This window comes from Astatotilapia calliptera, chromosome 22 (genome assembly GCF_964374335.1).
Source record: "Astatotilapia calliptera chromosome 22, fAstCal68.1, whole genome shotgun sequence".
Lineage (NCBI taxonomy): Eukaryota > Metazoa > Chordata > Actinopteri > Cichliformes > Cichlidae > Astatotilapia > Astatotilapia calliptera.
This window is the reverse complement of record NC_137442.1, coordinates 24195295-24217633: the sequence shown is the minus strand read 5'-3', so window position 1 is coordinate 24217633 and position 22339 is coordinate 24195295. Positions and strand designations below refer to the sequence as shown.

At 41.7% G+C, this 22339-nt stretch overlaps 2 long non-coding RNA genes across 2 annotated transcripts in view; one reads left to right on the top strand and one right to left on the bottom strand.

Moving 5' to 3' along the window:
* LOC145423644 (uncharacterized) overlaps nt 1-22339 on the bottom strand; it is a 101474-nt gene that overhangs the window by 70494 nt on the left and 8641 nt on the right. The window lies entirely within an intron of this gene.
* LOC145423646 (uncharacterized) lies at nt 20216-20648 on the top strand. The gene is made up of 2 exons (XR_013904706.1): nt 20216-20328; nt 20460-20648. It is a non-coding gene; the product is annotated as an uncharacterized LOC145423646 (long non-coding RNA).

The window sequence follows — 22339 nt, the reverse complement described above, 5'->3', positions numbered from 1 at the left end:
AACTTTTTTTTTTTTTTTAGCACCCAATCCACTTCTTCATCATCCACAGAGTAGATTTATATGTGATGTGCGAAAGAGTGAGTCCTTCTTTTTTTGGACTGGAATGATTGACGACTCAAGTTTTAAAACGTTTGCGTTATCCCCACAGTTGTGCACTTGTCTTTTATTGGAAAGTTTCAAGATTTGGGCACAGTTCAGACCAGCTACGCAAACAAATCCAGAAGTAGCGGGCCAAGATAAAGCAAACTCAGAATCTACGTGGGGCGGAGGTGGGGGATTTGCTAGCTATATTAGATGGATAGATTAAACTCATGTCCTTCACGAGTTTTCATTTATTTCCTCTTTCTTGTTCTTAATACTAGCATTTATTAGGAGGCACTTTCCAATCACATGCACAAACTGACTTCTAAACATGTACAAATGAAAACCCTTTGTTTCTCTTCATTACTGAGGCAGCACTGAAAAAATCACTCAGAACTCTGCAATATCTGCAAGTGTACAGAGTTTCCTCCATGTCTAACACTGAATAGGATTGGCTTTCCATCAGCACATCAGTGTTTGCAGGGCCACATAGGACAGCTGGTTTAGAGCAACTTTTATATTCAAAGTGTGGATTAGATTTGGATACGAGTTATGGAACATACACTGGTTGAGGGGAGACAATTGGACACAGGTGTGGCACACTAGGGTGTGTCAAGCAGTGGTCCTGAAGGTTCAAAGACACTGCAACGGAAGAAAGCACCAGCTAATAGAAAAATGCTGATACAAAACACAATGGCAAGTAAATACAACACCATGGAAGTGTTTTTGGGTAGTTGCTGGATTGAACTGAGACGCACTTCAAAGAAGTGAAAGAAGCCAGGGTTCCTGTTTCTGTATTATCAGAGACAAAAAGATGCAGGGTAATGTGTGTTTTAATCGCACAATTCATTTAATACTGTAGATAAATGTTTGCTATTTACTGTTATAGTTTGCTACTTTCACAGCTGTTCATCTGTCGTCTTCCCACCAACACTTCAGTTGTGTTTTGTGAGGAAATCAGAGAAGAAAATACAATAAAATAAATAAATAAAAAAACATAACTTTGGTTGTAGTGATCTTAAGATGACTAAAATAAATGTGTCCTTTTTTGTTAAAGTTGCATTCACATTTGAAAATGGGAGTGTATATTATGCTGACTGATTCACTTGAGCCTCAAGTGGCCATTAGAGGAACTGCAGTTGTTGACCCTCTCGTTTCATTATTTTTTTCAACTCGTGAGAGAAATCAGCATTTTTAAAAACGCTTCTTTGGTACTTTTCTGACTCTCACGTGCCCCTGTGTCAGTCTTACATGCATTTGGACTGATACTCACTCTTTTCAACATTGTGTTGCTCTGTCAGGACTGCCTCACTGGTCATTTTCAAGCTGAGTGGATCACTGTGTGTGACTCCCTGATGTCTCTTGCTTGCCTCACTGCAGAAATTTTGCTTGCCTTAAACAGAAAACGAGGAGCTCTGAACTGATTTGTTCTTGCAGTTTGTCTCGTCCTGTCAGTTTTTCCTCTGCTTCTCTCTTTTGTTATTGTGTCTTTTAGCCCTTTCACTTTCTCTTGTGCAGTCAGTAGTCTTCATTTCATGTCTCCGTCTTTGTCTTGTCAGTTTTCCTTTCAAATGAAAGAATGGACTGTCTCTTATAACACTTTTGCAGTCTAAACAGTCACTCAAAGCGCAATACACTACAAGCCGTACTCACCAATCACAAACTCTGTTAAAACTGTGTGTTTATACATACATAAAAAACATTTTTTTTTATCCCACACACTCACCTACACTTCATGGGCAGTTTTGAGGTTCATTATCTTGCCCAAGGACACTTTGACATGCTGACTGACTGAAGGAGCTGGAGATGGAACCACGAACCCTCTAAATGGAGGACCTGCTCCTGAGCAACACACATAAAAGGATCTGACGTATACAATAGTTGCACTGTCTGGTTAAAATCATAGCACTCTTGCTTGCAAAGAAACAGTTACAGAATCGGACAGGAAGAGCATGCTAAAGCTCTAAATAGGTCAGAGAACTTAACTGAGGTGGGCAACAGGTCAGTGTGATCAATAAGGACCAATCATTACTAAAATCGTCCAGCCTTACTTGTTAAATCAAAGACAAACTCGTGGCTGTGCTGCACTTGACCTGATTCCACTGTTGAATGGTATGAGTAAAGACAGTCTGAATTTGGAGTGAAATTGTCCTTTTGTTTGACCTTGTATGTTTCTTAGCCAAAGGTTTCCTACTCCTTACTAAAATGTGAACATTTTAAAATCAGGCATTTAAGGAAGCAGCAAAATCATACAAGCTGTATCCCTGTGTGGTTTTTTTTTCCCCCAATTTGCAAGGCTTTGATTGGATTAAGCAGTGGCCTGTTTGCTTTGGTTCACATATTTGATGTCTCGTTTGTCCTCTCTTGTTACTCTTATTTTCAATGTGCTTTCATGCTATATTGTCCTCCACTGTTGTCAGCAAAGACCTTGCAGATTTGTAAGCCTTTCATCTGGCTTCAGACCTTTTACTACTGACATGTACTGTAATATGTGCTTTATCCATGTGCACTCATTCATACATTGAGGCTTAAGCGTATACAATCCCTTGCATATATGGGTGAAAATGTGATTGTACAAGCCCGCCCACTCCTACGGAATCACTGGGTTTACTGTAACTGTCAGAAATGTAAACATATGTATCGTGTCTTTTAAATATGATTCATTATTTTAATACACATAATTAAGACTGGTCATGCTTTTCATAAATACAAACAGGAATTTATCTGTGGCCAATGTTAAGGGTGTTTTGGGGTATTTACATCTTCTGTAAGCGCAAATCTGGGAAACTAGCGGAAGTTAACAAGTCACTGTTACTGTGATGTGTCAGCATGCATCCTTTTACCATCAAAAAGCCCGTGAGCTGATTTTATTTCCCTGTTCACTCTTTTTTTTAAAGTAGTTTCCATGTTAGTGTTCCTGTCAGCTTTTTCTCCCATCTTTGTTTTGTCAGTTCAGACACCTCTCTGCTTTCTAGTCTGATGTTAAACCATGACTTTTCGGCAAATTGCTGATTCACTCAACCCTCAACATTCTTGTTTTGAGAATGAAATTGCATTAAAATGGCTTCCTTACAGAGTTATTTAAATGTGGCAAAACAAAAAATTAGATTCCTCTTAAATGCTGTTATAAGGGATTTAGTGCGCAGGAAACAAATTAGTACATGCAAAAACTTGTAGAGAGAAAAATGGGGTAAGAGTGCCATGGTTCTCTTTTTTCTGCATGAGATTAAGGATCAGAGTGTAACAGTGTGTTGTGGCGACAGAAGAGGAGAGAGAAAGAGTTACAGCCAAAGAAAAAGAGGATGAGAAAAAAATGTTAGAAAACCCTTTCCTCTCTAAGAACATTATGTTTTGAGGATGGGGACTCGAAATAGAAGAGGTAACCCAGGCTGCTGTGGAAGCACTGGGGCATGAAATTTTCATTTGCTCCTAATTTTTTTTTCCCAAGGTTTCATCATGCAGAATGTGTCATTCTCACTGGTTTGAGGCTCAGCATCACAATAACTCCAACTCTGCTCTTCTACAGTTTCCTTTCATACAAGTACTATATGCACCATATCAAACTTCAGCTCATCTGTGCCTCTTTGTTCCTTTCCACTCATTTTTAGGACCTGGCAGTAAAAGGTTCCATCATTTAAGCTTTTCACCTTAACACCCTTACTCTCCACTCTCTCTTAGAAAAAGAAAGTGAGAGAATGATGCATTTTCTGCATCATTCTTGCCCTCTCCATTTGTTTTAATCATGCAGTTTGGAAAAGGCACTCCACTAAAACAGCCACCTGGTCACAAGGTAAAGAGAGAAGCAACATGCTCTAAGAAAGGTGTATCTCAATTTATGGGATGACCTTGGCATCGACAACGCCGAATGCTATGTGCAAAGATGGGCTGAAGTATCTTTTTCTACCAAGTGATAATTAGACTGTAATCAGTAGTAATCTGAAGCTGGATTTTCTTTTTTTTCTAATCACTCAACTGAAGGACCCCACAAACGGCAATGAGGAAATGGAGCTGTCTTGTTCAAAGTGTGCGTGCACTCAAGCAACAGTAACATGATACACGAATAAAGAATAAAGAGGGAGAAGGGAACTTCTCACGTTGCATCCTTATCAACAGGTACCTAGTGGAAACTGTGTCACTATCAGTTGAAAATACATATGTATGCGGTGCCTATTTTATTGGTGGAGTCATGCAATCTGCCTTTGTTGGGAAAACCTGTTATAGCATGTGTCAAATTACTAGAAACAGGTTGATTGATGAGTGGGTGATCAAAAGATTAAGCTTGAAGTTATATTGATGGAGCTACTTTGTTTTTTTATTTTGCTCAGTGGTGGTTTTTCTCACTTTCATTTTGTGTTTTTTTCCTATCCACAAGATTCGGTTCAGGTCGTTTGTACATTAGAGAGATGTTTGCCTTTGGACCTCCTTTGGAGATTTTCTGTTCCTCACTAATTGGTACATACGTCCAAAACTAACCTGAGGAGATGCTGCATCTTGTTGTGGACTGAGACACCTCTTGAACTTTTTGGATAATTCCCTGTGCACATGATAAATACATTTTACGTGGAAGGAGGATGGGTAGGTAGAGGTTATATTTGAATTGTACAATGATATGACACAGCAGATACAGTATGCAGCACTGTGAAGAAGTGGGGATGCTTTTGGAACTGATACAGTCCATAGCTGTTGCGTACTAGGTGTGCACACTGGACTTTCTCCAGTCTCTCCAGAGTGATGCTTCAACTTAAATAAGTGAAGTGATAAGATGGCGCCGGTGAGGTCGGCTGCTCCGACCACTTTTTCTTTGTCTTTGTTTTTTAAGTTAGTTTTCAGCGTTTCTAAATCGGCAAAATCATCACCATTGGGTACATTAGGTATGACAGTGACACTCTTGTTTCTATTGTATACAATGTACTCACAATTTGAAGTTTTTAACTCCGGATCCGAGCTGGCCGAGTGAGATCTTGAGGGAGAACAAAGGGAAGCAGCGGCGGCCTAGAGGGAAGCGAGCCGGCGTCAGGAACAGGCTGAGAGCTCGTGCACACCGCACACCTCTGCCTAGCATCCTGCTCGCCAACGTCCAGTCACTGGAGAACAAGCTTGACGACCTCAGGGCCAGGGTAAAGTTCCAGAGAGACATTTGGGACTGCAATCTCCTCTGCTTCACCGAGACATGGCTGAACCCAGCGGTGCCGGACCACGCCATCCAGCCGGCCGAGTTCTTCTCGGTTCACCGCATGGACAGGACACGGGACTCGGGGAAGTCAAGGGGAGGCGGCGTGTGTTTAATGGTGAACAACAACTGGTGCAACAGTGCGAACGTTGTTCCTCTCACACGCTCCTGCAGTAAACGATTACTGCAGCTGGGTGTGTTTGCTCTCTGAGTTTCACCCGTGCAGCACGTTAACTATCAAGTGTCTCAGTGTTGTTTATTCACCTGACTGTTTGTTAACTGTAAATCTCTGACAACACCAAATCTGGAACTACTGTCCATCATGTGTCGTCCTTTTTATCTACCTCGGGAATTTACATCGGCCATTATAAGTGCCGTTTATATTCCACCACAAGCGGACATGGTCACCGCCTTATGCGAGCTGCATGAGGCACTCACACAGCACCAGACACAACACCGGGACGCTGCGCTTATTGTGACGGGGGACTTTAATAGCGCCAACCTCAAACGCGCAGCGCCGAACTTTTATCAACACATCACCTGCCCCACCAGAGGTGAAAGGACACTGGACCACTGCTACACTACGGTCAAGGACGGCTACAAGGCACAATCCCGCCCTCCGTTTGGCAAATCTGATCATGCCGCCATCTTCCTCATGCCATAGTACAAACAAAGGCTGAAACAGGAAGTTCCGGTTCCGGTTCCGCTGGACGGATCAATCGGTGGCCACGTTACAGGACGCACTCGATGACGCAGACTGGGGCATGTTCAGAAACAGCTCCGATGATGATGTCAACGTGTTTACGGAAGCGGTTGTGGGATTCATCGGGAAACTAGCAGATGATACAGTGGAGACAAAGACTATCACAACGTTTCCCAACCAGAAGCCGTGGGTGGATAAAACCATCCACGACGCTCTGAGATCCCGCACCGCTGCCTACAACACGGGACTCACGACGGGGGACATGGACCCGTACAAAGCCGCGTCATATAACGTGCGGAGGGCGGTGAAAGAGGCGAAGCAGCGCTACGGGAGGAAACTAGAGTCACAACTCCAACAGAGTGACTCTAGGAGCCTGTGGCGGGGACTAAGGACAATAACGGACTATAAAGCACCAACAACCGGTATGACGAACACGGCCGTGACTCTGGCAGACGAGCTGAACACTTTCTATGCTCGCTTCGAGGCTGCAGCTAAGGACTCCAACAATGCTAGTGCTAGCGGCGCTAACGGCTGCAGACAGGAAGATACTGCCAGCACCGGAAATGTGCTCGTCATCTCCGAGCATGAAGTAAGGAGAGCCTTCAAAAGAGTGAACACCAGGAAAGCAGCAGGACCAGACGGCATCCCAGGTCGTATCCTAAGAGACTGCGCATACCAGCTAGCTCCTGTGTTCACTGAGATATTCAACATCTCTTTATCTCAGTCGGTGATCCCCACATGCTTCAAAGAGTCCATCATTGTTCCTGTCCCGAAGAAACCCCACCCTGCTTCTCTCAATGACTATCGCCCTGTAGCCCTCACCTCAGTAGTGATGAAGTGTTTTGAACGCCTGGTCAGAGACTTCATCATTTCTTCACTACCAGACACACTGGACCCACTACAGTTCGCTTACCGTCCAAATCGTTCCACAGACGATGCCATCTCTCATCTCCTCCACACATCACTCACCCACTTGGACACTAGAAGGGGGAATTATGTTAAAATGCTCTTCATAGACTACAGCTCTGCATTTAACACCATAATTCCCTCCACACTCACCACCAAGCTGGAGCATCTGGGACTCAGCTCATCTATGTGTCAGTGGATCTCCAACTTCCTAACTGGCAGACCACAGGCAGTAAGGATGGGCGGACATGTCTCAGCCTCCACCACTCTCAGCACTGGAGCCCCCCAGGGGTGTGTTCTGAGCCCCCTGCTGTACTCTTTGTACACATATGACTGTGTGGCCACTACCAGCTCCACCACCATCATCAAGTTTGCTGACGACACCGTCGTGGTGGGCCTGATCTCTGATAACAACGAGACGGCCTACCTGAAGGAGATTAGGAATCTGGAGAACTGGTGCCAGAGGAACAACCTCCTTCTAAACATCAGTAAGACAAAGGAGCTGATAGTGGACTTCAGCACTAAGCAGGAGAGGAACTACCAGACCCCCGTCATCAACGAGTGCCCAGTGGAGAGAGTGGACAGCTTCAAATACCTCGGAGTTCACATCACGCAGGACCTGTCATGGTCCTGTCACATCAACACCATGGTGAAAAAGGCCCGTCAGCATCTCTACCACCTCAGACGCTTGAGAGACTTCCAACTTCCCTCCAAGGTGCTCAGGAACTTTTACTCGTGCACTATAGAGAGCATCCTGACGGGAAACATCTTAACCTGGTTCGGGAACAGCACCATGCAGGACAGACGAGCTCTACAGAGGGTTGTGCGATCAGCTGAGCGCACCATCCGCTCCGAGCTCCCTGACCTGCACTCAGTCTACAGCAGGCGGTGCTGGACCAAGGCCAGGAAGATCGTGAAGGACCTCAGCCATCCCAACAACGGACTGTTCTCTCTGTTGAGGTCAGGAAAGCGATTCCGCTCCCTGAAGACCAACACAGAGAGACTGAGGAGGAGCTTCTTCCCGCAGGCGATACGGTCTCTCAATCACACCACCACACAGTACTGACCCACACATATAGTTCTTACACACACACTGGACATTCTGGACATTGTTTTCACTTCATCACTTAAATCACTTTAAGCATATTTGCACTGCACAAGACATAATGTGGATTGCACAACACTGGACATTGTATTCTTCATTTCCAGTTAATACTTGTACAGCTGCTGTTATTGTGTATATATTTATTTATATTTCTTCATACATTCTTATATAGTTCTATATTGTGTATTTTGTTGTACAGTTATTTTATTTTCAACTTTAATTTATATATTTTATCTTATTCTTCCCAGTTAAATTTACCCTTCATTCTAATTTGTGTTGTACAGTTATTTCATTTTTAACCTTAATTTGTATTTTATTCTTTCCTAGTTAAATTTACCCTTTTTAATTTTTCATATTTATTTCCTATCTTATTCATAGCCTTTTCCTTTTTTGTTTTCTTTAGGTCACGAGTAGTTGTCCAAGCATTTCACTACATATCGTACTGTGTATGACTGTGTACGTGACAAATAAAATTTGAATTTGAATTTGAATTTGATTTAAATTTAGTTTTGAGGAAACGGGTGATGTGATGCAATGTTCTCTCTAAAAGGCAACAATATATTATCATAGACAGTTTGACCTTAGGGGACAAATTCAAATAACAGAACTGAGTGAATGTGGAAATGTATGACTATCATGATCCAAGTTGCACTGCTGCCCTAATACATCACCTTTGGGCTTGGGCACTGTAGCCCTGTCCACTGGATCCTCCTGTTTGATCTCAGGGTGAGAGCTGAAGACCCAGCTGGAGACCATTATCACCGATGATCCACAACATGAATATCAGATTGGTTTGACAGAAGATTGGTTTGATGTTTGTTGCTTTGCATGTTTGAGGTACAGGGTGAAACAGTAGGTACACGACTTCAAGATTTGTAAGATTTCAGGGGAGTAGTCTAAAATAGCAGATGTATTGGAAGCAGTCCAAAGGTATGCAGTGAAATGACCTTGAAGGTGAGGTTGACTACATTTAAATGTAAAATGGTTTGTATTTTTTTTTTTAAATGGGAGCAAATTAAAAAATTACAATGAATATTAACAAGACATTTTTTTTCTATTATACAATTATGCCTGGCATATGTAGTGGGAGGTAGTGTATTAGATGAGGAAAGGAAAGATTAGTGAAAACATTACATTTGTCACCAGGCAGCAGCCAAAGCACCAAAGATGAAAAAACCTCTTTCATTAACCCACCTACCATCTGAGGCCCATATTACAATGGCAAGATTCACTCATTAAGTCATTGCCAACATGTTTTGATTACTTAAGATGTCTCTTTTTTCCCATTATTCACCCCTCACGCACGCACACACACACACACACACACACACACACACACACACACACACTTTCAAAGAAAATGCATCTTATTATGCAAAGGCCAAGCTGTAGAATTAGCAAGGTAATAGATGTGATCCGCTTTCTAACCTCAGCCAGCAGTCATGCACAGAATATCAAAGAGGGTTTTACACACAAGTGAGCTGCATACTGCTGCGTCGGACTTGTCAACACTCTGTCCCTAGTATGCGCATGTGAATGTTCTGTGCTCTGTCACATATGTGTCCAACATCTGTTGCCATAGGGCAAAATTCCGAGGTCAGCACATGAGCAAATGCCATCTCTTACTGGAAGTAGTACATACCTGGCAATGTTGCATGCATGTGCCGGTGATTACCCACGCACACACTGTGTTTCTATCACAAGATTATTCCAAGTGTAAAACTGACAAACCCTTCATCTATACTGTAATTCTAACTCTTTTCCTGACTGACTAAACAGAACTTAAAATTCTACATGAAATAATTTGGTAACAACACTGACTGAAATGTTACACGCATGTAATATAATGTTCCATAAGTGAAACAGATGACTTTGCAGTAGGCCTACATACAGTGGGGCAAAAAGGTATTTAGTCAGCCACCGATTGTACAAGTTCCCCCACTTAAAATGATGACAGAGGTCAGTAATTTGCACCAGAGGTACACTTCAACTGTGAGAGACAGAATGTGAAAAAAAAATCCATGAATCCACATGGTAGGATTTGTAAAGAATTTATTCGTAAATCAGGGTGGAAAATAAGTATTTGGTCAATAACAAAAATACAACTCAATACTTTGTAACATAACCTTTGTTGGCAATAACAGAGGTCAAACGTTTACTATAGGTCTTTACCAGGTTTGCACACACAGTAGCTGGTATTTTGGCCCACTCCTCCATGCAGATCTTCTCGAGAGCAGTGATGTTTTGGGGCTGTCGCCGAGCAACACGGACTTTCAACTCCCGCCACAGATTTTCTATGGGGTTGAGGTCTGGAGACTGGCTAGGCCACTCCAGGACTTTCAAATGCTTCTTACGGAGCCACTCCTTTGTTGCCCGGGCGGTGTGTTTTGGATCATTGTCATGTTGGAAGACCCAGCCTCGTTTCATCTTCAAAGTTCTCACTGAGGGAAGGAGGTTTTGGCTCAAAATCTCACGATACATGGCCCCATTCATTCTGTCCTTAACACGGATCAGTCGTCCTGTCCCCTTGGCAGAAAAACAGCCCCATAGCATGATGTCTCCACCCCCATGCTTCACAGTAGGTATGGTGTTCTTGGGATGCAACTCAGTATTCTTCTTCCTCCAAACACGACGAGTTGAGTTTATACCAAAAAGTTCTACTTTGGTTTCATCTGACCACATGACATTCTCCCAATCCTCTGCTGTATCATCCATGTGCTCTCTGGCAAACTTCAGACGGGCCTGGACATGCACTGGCTTCAGCAGCGGAACACGTCTGGCACTCCCTGCCGTTGTAGTGTGTTACTGATGGTGACCTTTGTTACTTTGGTCCCAGCTCTCTGCAGGTCATTCACCAGGTCCCCCCGTGTGGTTCTGGGATCTTTGCTCACCGTTCTCATGATCATTTCGACCCCACGGGATGAGATCTTGCGTGGAGCCCCAGATCGAGGGAGATTATCAGTGGTCTTGTATGTCTTCCATTTTCTGATGATTGCTCCCACAGTTGATTTTTTCACACCAAGCTGCTTGCCTATTGTAGATTCACTCTTCCCAGTGGTGCAGGTCTACAATACTTTTCCAGGTGTCCTTCGAAAGCTCTTTGGTCTTGGCCATGGCGGAGTTTGGAGTCTGACTGTTTGAGGCTGTGGACAGGTGTCTTTTATACAGATGATGAGTTCAAACAGGTGCCATTCATACAGATAACGAGTGGGGGACAGAAAAGCTTCTTACAGAAGACGTTACAGGTCTGTGAGAGCCAGAGATTTTCCTTGTTTGAGGTGACCAAATACTTATTTTCCACCCTAATTTATGAATAAATTCTTTACAAATCCTACCATGTGGATTCATGGATTTTTTTTTTCACATTCTGTCTCTCACAGTTGAAGTGTACCTCTGGTGCAAATTACTGACCTCTGTCATCATTTTAAGTGGGGGAACTTGCACAATCGGTGGCTGACTAAATACTTTTTTGCCCCACTGTACATCCACTATTGTGGTGATTTTATCTTGCAGTCTCACAACAACACCAACTCCCTCTGCATGACCAGCTGACATCACGATTGAGCACTCACTGAATTAATAATAGAGATGTAAAAGTTAAGTGCAGCAACTCAAAGTAAACACAGACAAGCCAGGGGAATATGCGACAGAGACACATCCAGAAGGCTATGGGTTTTTTGCTATAGCTAACTGCAGTGACATTTCTGATATGTCAGCCAACCCCAACAATTCGACAGTGAGCAAAGCACTTGATGACAGTGGGGAAAAAGACTCCCTTGTAACAGGAAGAGATCTCTGGGAGGACCACTCATCTTCCATGAACTGGTTTCGGGATGAGGGAAAAGAAAAGACAAAGAAGAAGAATATGAAGAGACAAGGGCAACATTACTTTTCATACAATCCTATGGGGAATAAGAGCAAACAAGAAATGTGCATCATGAGAAGTTCCCCACCAGCCTCAACCTGCATAGCAGCTTAAACTATGAGCTTTATAAAAAAGGAACGCTTGAAGGCTTATCTTAACAGTAGAAAGGCTGTAAGTCTTCTGAATCCAAACTGGGAGCTGGTTCCATGTTACACAGTTAACAGAAATCTGTAAAAATGTTTTGTTTTGTTTTTTTACATTTTCCAACCACACATTGTTTTATACCATTTATGGAATTCTCTGATTAAAACAAAAATACTTGATGTACTGGCAGAACCTTACATTATCATTACCAACATTACCATTTTTTAGTATATAGTAAATTTTTTAACACTGTAGATTAAGCTCAATTCTGAAGCTGGTGGACAGAAGGGGACTGTTCTGATTTTGATGAAACCAAAATATGTGTAAATGCAGGGGGACTAACAGCATTGAGAAATAGCTCTGGTAATTTTGCATCATATGGTAATATACTGATTAACCATATTAGTTAGTAACATTAATGCCATTTGGAAGTATGGTGGTCTGGGGAAAGTTGGTTAGGTAATAGGCGAACTGTAAATATGTCAGAATAATTTAGATTATTATGTCATTTAGTTTTCCAATAATGAGCCAATCATGATTGAGTGTTGATAATCACGATTATCAACACTGAAGCCAAAAGAAAGAGGTGTTAACTGAGCCAGGAATCTGGATCATTGTTACATTCCAAATACACACAAGCAGATCAAGCAGGATTTTTTCGGCCAGAATGAAAAAGTCAAAGTCAAAGTCAAAGTCAACTTTATTTGTCGATTCTGCCACATGTACAGGACATACAGAGAATAGAAATTGCGTTACTCTCAATCCCTAGATAAATAGCAAATGAACATTTAAATATATTTAAATATAAAAGTGATTAAAAATGCAAGTAAAATAATTAAAAAGTAAAAATTTAAATAAATACAATTTTACATATAACAAGAAAGCTATACAATATACAATATAATGGGTAAGTGACATTGAGTGTAAACCAGGCAGAGTAGTGCAAATAGGCAAATAGTGCAAATGGAGATTTAGTAATGTACGGTAAGAGAAAGTGTAACAACAAAGTCAACTGCTTTGCCGATTGTTGGCTGCAGTGGCAGCTGTGAGGGCTGACAGGCGCACTTGCCCAGCTGGAATGACATTGCTCCTTTTAGTCGCATATCAAATTGAAGGCTAGATTCTGATCAGCTGAGGGCTTGTACTCAATCTGCATAAAAGGCATTTCAAGCCATCACAATGTGACTTTCAGACTTGAAGTGTGTGTGTGTGTGTGTGTGTGTGTGTGTGTGTGTGTGTGTGTGTGTGTGTGTGTGTGTGTGTGTGTGTGTGTGTGTGTGAGTGAGACTGCATGACTTGTAATGCTAGTGAGTGTGTGAAGAAAGTGTTGAACTGCATAACTGTCAGGATGTGTGTGTGTGTGTGTGTGTGTGTGTGTGTGTGTGTGTGTGTGCGCGCGTGCGTGCGTGTGTGTGTGTGTTTGCATGCATCTGTGTCTGCTTGCATGTTTCCAAAAATGCTGATTTGCACGCTTGGAGGGAGCAGATTTTCATATATTTAAGGGCAGGCACGTTGCTAAGCTATAACAGGCTGAGGGCACTGATGCATTAGAAAAGCCTGTGTAAACCATAAGCTGACGGATGGTGAGAACACACACACACAGCACACAGCTGCATTACACTCATCCCCTGTGTCCTGCATTTTTTCTCTTCCTAATTCCTCTTTTGTTGATTTGTTTTGCTATCTAGCCATCCATCAAGCTATCTACTGAGATATCTGGCTATTTGTCTGTCAATCTAGTCTAGCCAGTGCCAAGCATAATGCTTGTGGAACATGTTATGTGAGGTCATTCAAATATCAAATACAGCTATAAAAAGATCGAATGCCCCCCCCCACCTCCATTCCAGCATCTTCTTATATCTTTTTCCTCACAGTCCAGATGGACTGCAAAACACAGTTTAAATGCCGTCTTGAAATAGTGCATTCTGCAGAATTACCTAACAGAAAGGAGAATAAAGAGTATGGAGCCCTTTCTTCTGTTTTGGGTTGACCTTGTCTTATACTGATATTGCACAGGTTAAGGATGAAAACTGGGGCAGAATGGCTGAACAAAACAAAACAAAAAAAACTAATAGAAGGAAGGAAAAATACATGGTTAAAAAGAGAAGATATATGAAGAAAAGTGTGGAGAATTGAAATCTGTGGAGCACAGAACCTCTGGATTGTTATCTTCCGACAGAAAGGACGGAAGGCGCAGACAGAAGCAGCAACTATATGCTTGATGGAGCTTTGAACACCCACTGTTGGTTTGGAGTGAGTAAAGGAGCGATATGAGGACAAGCCAGTGAGATAAAGATAGAGAGAGAAATGCAGAATGTTAGAAATGTCAGATCTCAGGAGAATACTTGGCCTTGGCAAGTCCTGAGCAGTGCAAAGCTTGTGTTTTTTTTTTTTGTTTCACAATTAAAGTTGCATCATGTAGCAGAAACCAAAAGACCAAAAGGCAGACCCCGGGCAAGGAGCATTTAAAGTAACAAATGAAAAACAATGACCCGAAAGTGAGAACTACTTGTGTCTGCAAACTGAAAGGAGGATTTTCACTAGGCTAATAACTGACATAAATAATTTGCTTAGTCATTAGGTTTCATTTAAAATATATATATATATATTTAGATATTTGGCTCCCATTACATGACCCTTAGAAATTTGTCTCAACCCACAGAGAAGTGGACAGATATGGCCACAAAATGATCTGTCTGCATCATTCACCTCTTTTGCTCTTAACGGGTGTCAAAGGTCACCTTGAATCCAGACACAATTTGATTGTAGCAGCAGAGGTAGAGGCACACACACAAGCTCTCAACTTTGCCTGTCCTTGTCCATACCTCCTCCTTTCTTTCTCTGCCCTTTCCCTCTGAACCTTTCCTCTCTTCCTCTTCCCCCTGTGTCATTTATTTTCACTTTAACCTCTTCTTCACTCATATTTTCTATCTCTGCTTTTTTAGAATCAAACTTTCAGTGTCATAAAGATAACAATATGGAAATATAATGACGTCAGCCTTGACCGGTCATACTAGAATTACTGAAACTAATACTGCTGATGCTTCAACTGTGTTTACTGTTGGATCTGCTGCCACAAAGGGATCTATAAAAACAGAAAACCTGTGACCCTCAGTGAAAAGCACTATAAAGCTCTGTAAAATGGAAGGTAGCTGCAGGATAAAATTGTTCTCTGTAGGATGACCACTAAGACACCTGTCACATTAATAGCATGGCTGTTTCGTACATTTTAGAACTGATCACAGCGATGAGCAATCAACATGTGTCAAACACTGTAGCTGAAAGGACAACAAACATGTAGATGGGAGACAGGAGAGAAAACGCAAAGCAGTTTGTGTTAAAAAAGAGAGTCAGTGTTTGAAACAGGACTGAAATAATTAAGTTGAATGAGTAAAAGACAAACACAAACCACTACTAACAGCTAAATAAAGGATTACAGTGGGGTAAAGACTAAACATCACGGACTGTGAATCATTGGATGAAAGCAATGTTTAGTGATAGATCATCAGCTAAAGAGATGATGTTGAAACTTTTGTCTATGTCATTCATTTGAAACATTAAAAAATGACTGCCTGAGGGGATAAAAGCTCATTTTACCATTCATTTATGATAAGGAGTTGTGTGTCAGCTAAAGAATCAGTAGAGATGGCAAGAAAGGCATATCAGCTCACTGACATGGAAAGACACTCTCAATCTCAATGTGAAAATATATGGTGGAAAATTTTAAAAGAAGAAATTAAAATGATCCATTACAGTGTGTTAAGTTTCAGTGTGTAAAATGTCATCGTTAGGTGCCAGTAGATTGCAGATTGCTGTTTGAAGTGAATTCTATTTTCTTACTCATCTCAGTACAAGTGGACAACCATCTTTTTGTCAGAAAAAAGACATGAAAAACATTTGATGGCCACCTGTTTCTACAACTGCCTTTATATTTAAAAAAAAAACCAACAACTATATTTTAACATGTTTGAATAATAGCAACACTTGATAAAACAAAATGTGTGTCAATTAAATATTTTGCTGTATTTTACATTTTTATCTTCGAGTCATCAAAAGCTCTGTAGTAAGTATATACAGATAGCAAAGTGACTCTGGACAATATCCGTCCCAGACTCTTTTACTGGGTCTTTGAATATTTTATCTATCTGGGTAGACTGACAGTCAGCTATTAATATGCTATCTATATACGCTGGAGGAGGCTGTAAAGTGTGGTGAAATGAGTCAATGAGTCCGAGAAGCTCACTTCTGACCAATGACTTCAATTCTGAGGTGTGTCATTGACGATATGCTGAAGTTGTCTGTCAGTAAGCACTGCTGTTTTAGCTGTTGTTAGCTGCTGTTAGAGAACCTTTTTTAAGTGGATCTAACATTGTTGGAGTCAGACACTTGGTGAATAAACACATGAATAGGTGATAAAGCGATAGATCTTTCAGTCCAATTCTACTTTTTCTACAATCCATCATACAAAATGTAATCAAATGGAAAAGTCCCTTTTTAAAACTGGTGTACTGCCTCTGCTATGGTTGGGCAGTCAGCTAAACTCCTTCCCCACATCAAGACTCTGATGACACGATTCCCGGTTCACAGGTTTATTGACACAGGGAAAGGTGAAACTGTAGGTTCAAGGTTCAAGGTTCTTTATTTGTCACATGCATAGTTATACAAGTATAACACACAGTGAAATGTAGCCTGACACGCTCCTCGACATGTGCAAAAATTGGGGGGGGGGGGGGGGGGGGGGGTGTAGAGGAAGAACATTATATATATATATACATACATATAGTATATACACTGGGTGAATGTGCAGTATAGTGATGGGATTTCCGGCTCTTTTTAGAGATCCGGCTCTTTCGGTTCAGCTCACTAAAAAGAGCCGGCTCTTTCGGCTCCGAACCGGCTCTTCAGGTTGTTTTGTTGCTTTAATTAATTTATTATTAACAATAATATAAAATTATGCACAAAAGGAATTACTAACATAAAAACAAGTGGTTTTATTTATATATGTTTATATATAAATATATGCGGTGGCCCCTAGAGACAAAACACGTACAAACTCCAAAACACATTTCTAGCATTAACTGAACTTCCAAAGCAGAGCTACTAGATCACTTAAATTACACAATTGAAAGCATGTGTGTATTGTTTGTGTATTTATACACAGGCACTCATATATATATTCAAATAATTTAAAAAAAAGTTCATTTACCTGTTATTACCACACACCAAATCCGGTCGTTGGTACTTGCTGGCTTGTGTAGCCACAAGATAACAAAGGCTCAACACTGCGCCCAGCATCCTGGAGCACTTCTGTTGTCTTTTGTACGTGTTTTGAGTTTTTATGTGCTTCTGAGTTTTTATATGCTTCTGAGTTTTTACGTGCTTCGGAGTTTGTACGTGTTTTTACGTGTTTTGGAGTTTCTACGTGTTTTTACGTGTTTTGGAGTTTGTACATGCTTCAGAGTTCGTGCGTGATTTGAAGTTTGTATGTGCTTTGTCTCTAGGGGCCACCGTAAATATACTTTTATTTATTCACTCCACATAAAATGTAATAAATAAATCATATAATACAAAAATCAACTATTCACATTTCAACTTTTAACTATTTAAATTTTCAGCTTTTTCCTTTCACAAATTTAAAGTGAAAAGAACACAAAACACTGCAAACCACAACACAATTAAATATAAATTATAATATGAAAACTAAAAGAACATGCACATTCTCTGTCATATGGACCTGCATGAATAAACTTTCTCAATCCTTTATCATCTGCAACCGAAAATAGTTGTGGATGATTACTATACCTTTCTAATGTTGTTGTCCCTGCCTCTCTTTCTCTCTCTCTGGCTCTGTTCCTGTGCTACTGAGTGTAACTACCGCCCCTCCCCCCTCTGCCCAGCGTAAAGCACAAGGCTCGCGTGCAGAGTGAAGCGGAAAAAAAGTGCGAGAGAGAGGCTGAGAGAAAGAAAAAAAAAAACAAAACCCACGTGACGGCTCGCGATAAGGAGCCGGTTCGCGTCGTTCACGTCAAAGAGCCGGCTCTAAGAGCCATTTCGTTCGCGAACGACCCATCACTAGTGCAGTAGTAGCAGCAAGCAGGTGAATTCTGTACATTAATATGAATAGACATCTGACTATTTTACAGGATAGACAATATAAACATATTTAAAATTAAAGGAATTGAAATGTACATTGTGCCTTGGTTTAGAGTGTCTGGAAGAGAGTCCTGTCTCAGTCAATTATAGATGATGTGAGAGGGCGGGTGTGTGTGTTTAGGGCACGGATGGCTTGGGGATAGAAGCTCCTCTTGAGTCTCTCTGTCCTTGCCCGGAAGATGCGGAACCTTCTACCAGATTGCAGAAGTTGGAACAGTTTGTTGCCAGGATGGGACGGGTCCTTCAGTATCTGCGCTGCTCTAGTCCGGCATCTCCTGGTGTAGGTGTCCTGAAGCGGGGGGAGAGCAATCCTGCAGCAGCGTTCTGCTGTACGGATCACTCTCTGGAGAGCTTTTTGGTCCTTCACACAGCTGTTCCCAAACCACGATGTCATGTTCTGTGTGAGGATGCTCTCCACAGCGCCTGTATAGAAAATCCTGAGGATCTTTGGAGAGACCCTGAACTTCCTCAGTTGTCGTAGGTGATACAGGCGCTGCCTAGCCTTTTTGGTCTGGACCTGAATGTGGGCAGCCCATGTCAGGTCTGAGGAGATGTGGACACCAAGATACTTGAAGGACTGCACCCTCTCCACTGGAGCTCCATTGATGATGATGGGCTTGTAGTCTCTGTGCTGACCCCTTCTGAAGTCCACCACCAGCTCCTTGGTCTTGCTGACGTTCAGCTGGAGGTGGTTGTCCTGGCACCATGATGCCAGATTCTTCACTTCATCCATGTAGGCCGCCTCATCGTTGTTGGAGATGGCACCCAACACCACTGTGTCGTCAGCAAACTTCACAATGGTGTTGGAGCCATGGGTGGCCACACAGTCTGAAGTGTAGAGGGAGTAGAGCAGTGGCGAGAGGACACATCCCTGAGGTGCTCCTGTGTTGATGGTGATGCTGTTGGAGAAGCACCTGCCCACTCTCACCACCTGAGTTCTGCCAGTGAGGAAGTCCAACACCCATGCACACAGACGGCTGTTAAGTCCCAGATCCCTCAGCTTTGTGAACAGTCTGCAGGGCACTATTGTGTTAAACGCTGAACTGTAATCAACAACAAGCATTCGCACATAGTTACCCTGTTTCTTGTCCACGTGGCTGAGAGTGGTGTGTAGGACGTGGGCGATGGCATCCTCTGTGGATCTGTTGGATCTGTAGGCAAACTGCAGCGGATCTGTGGTGTCTGGGATGGAGGAGGAGATGATGTTCTTCCGCAGCCTCTCAAACACCTTCATTACTACCGAGGCCGGTAATCGTTCAGGGATGAGGGTTTGCTGTTCTTGGGCACAGGGATGATGGTGGATCTTTTGAAGCATGTGGGGACCACAGACTTCGCCAGGGACTCATTGAAGATGTAAGTGTAACAAACAGTACAAGGCATAATCACTGTACTTATTCACCATGTACATATATAACGATGAAAATACATTAACCCAGTTTTTTAATATGTCAACATGCAATGTTCATATGAATTACTTCCCTTTTTAAGTCAAATACAAACATTAAATTATGATTTTAACAAGTCTTGCTATAATGAATGCCTCCAATTTGTTTGTCGTTCCCCTTTAACTAGCTCCATAAGCGATTGCTAGCGTAAACTGCACAAGATAGGTTTTATTAGTGATGGGACGTTCTGTATCGAGGCTTCGGAGCGTGTGTCGAGTAATGGAGGGGGCGTTTCCGCGAAGCGCGTATCGAGGCTTGCTTCATTTATGGGAGGAGCTGAAAATGATGACGTCCGAAGCCTCGCTGCCCGGCTGTACCACGTGACTGGTTCATGAAGTGGTTCGAACTTTGCCGCGAGATATGACAGCGATATAAACCCCTCAGACTTCATTCAAAATGTGGGTGTTTGATGGAGAGTTGCGGTTAGTGAGAGTTTGGAGACCGTTTGGAGGTTTATGAGAGTGAGGAGAGAAAGTCAGGAGAGAATGGAGCCAGCTAAGAAGAGGAGGATGTCCTCCCCTGTGTGGGAACATTTTGATCTTATTCCTCCCAACAAGGTATGTAAATTTCTACAGAAGATGTATTTTCATGATACTGATGGTGCAATACAATTTATGTTGAGCTGTCTTGACTTTTGTACAAGGTGAAGTGTTTGCTATGCCAGGGAGCTGGGATATAACAACACCTCATCCATGCTTAGGCACTACAGAGCTTTGCATGAGAATAAGGGGAACAGCGATTGTGGAGCAAGACCAGGTGAGCCATCAAATGCAATGATAATATAGGATGCAGTAATGTTACTAAATGATATAACAATATTATACAACTGTAATAAGTTACGTGTGTGATATTTATATTTGTGCTTTGTTTTTGTTGTCTTTCCTCAGGAGAACAATCTCAAATAGATGAAGACCTGGTCAGCATGGTGATTGAGGACTCCCAGCCATTTAGCATTGTGGAGGACAAAGGATTCAAAAGATTTGTTAAATCATTAAATCCTAGCTATGTTCTCCCCACTAAAAAGGTCATAAAAGCAGTGAAAATTTAGTTTTTACAGAATAAAATGTGAACAGGCAGGACTGAGGCAGTGTGTAGCTGTCCATACCTCAACGTTACAAAAGCACAACTACTGTCCACACCCCAACCACACCTCGCCTCACAGTAAATGATCATTTCCATTTCAAGCATTTCCAAATAATCATTTCCCATACTGCCAGTATAAATATACACAGTATACTGCCATCACTACAATATACATGTTTTACACACTCCTTTTGTTGTTGACATTTACAGGCTGTGTGCAAAAGGCCACACTCTTCAAATTCATGCCAACTAATATTTTTACGTCCAGTAGGTGTCCTACTAGAGCAAATGAAGCTTCATGAAGCTTCGTGTTGGGGTGAACCAATTGGATGAAAAGCTTCAGTGCTTCATGGGGCTTCATCTGCCCATCACTAGGTTTTATCATTAAACTTACAGAAAAATGAACTTACTTGAAAGAAAGTGGTCTATACATGCACATAAAATATAAAACAAGTCTATACATACCCACAATGCTACCAAAGGCATAGGATGTATGTGGATGCCACTGGATTTATTTGGCTAAGGCCACCATGCTGCACATGCCTTCTGCTTAATTCACAGACTTACTTCCTGTTTACCGACGACATCATGTCCTATTACAGACTACAGGTTTTAAGGTGGCACCAGAGAGTTACAATTGCATATTTAAACATTTACCAAATCCAAGAAAACAGTCTACCTTAAAAACTTTTGATATCAGAACAACTTGTTTTATTAGTTTTAATCTTTTAACTTTATGCATCAAGCAAAAATTTAATTATATGCAATATTCTCTGACTGGAAGAAATTTGTTTAACATTTAAACTCATTTTCTGCACATTCCAGCACATAAAATATTTTTTTTTGTGTGTTTACACTCAGTCTTTCAAATAGATGCAAGTAAAACACAGCAGAAAATAAATAAAATCAAAGACTAGCGGTCCTTTTGCTCTATTTTCACCTGTAAAGCAGGAGTTGGGTTGGCGGAGGTTTACCCTGCAGGTGTGCCGCTGCGGTCAGTGGAAGAATCCGCGAGTTTCTCTGTGAATTTCCCATTACGTCGTAGCGCACTCGGTGCTTGCTTGGAAGTTTAGGGGGTTTTTTTCGCTGTAAAAATTAGTTTTCTTCCCACGCACAACGGACGCTAATGTTTTTGTCACTTTTTATGGAATCAAACTTAAAGTAAGGTCAGTACTTCCACACTTTAAATGTTGCACGCTCATACTCTCTCCCACACTCGATATATTATCCATTGTTGATCTGCACACAGCTGTTGTCACGAACGTGGCACTTGCTTACCTCACTGTCATGAGACATTCTCGCAAAAAAAAAAGTAGTAACGCAGTAACGCAGCGTTCCTACGGGAAAGTAACGGTAATCTAATTACCGTTTTTGCAATAGTAATCCCTTACTTTACTCGTTACTTGGAAAAAGTAATCGGATTACATCTCTGGTAATAACATTATAACTTTTTTATATATAACAACATACTCTCCATTGAAGACTATACATTAAACTATAGGACCTTTGTTGGCTTCTGCATTTAACTCTTTTTCAGTTTGTTTTACTGCTGCTTTACTGTTTGACTCTGATCAAGCACACTCCTATTCCTGTACTAAATTGGGTAATTGACCTCTTGATTAATTGGTCGATTTTGTTGCAAAGAGGAGACCTGCAAACACAGCAAGTCTTCAAAGGTCATACG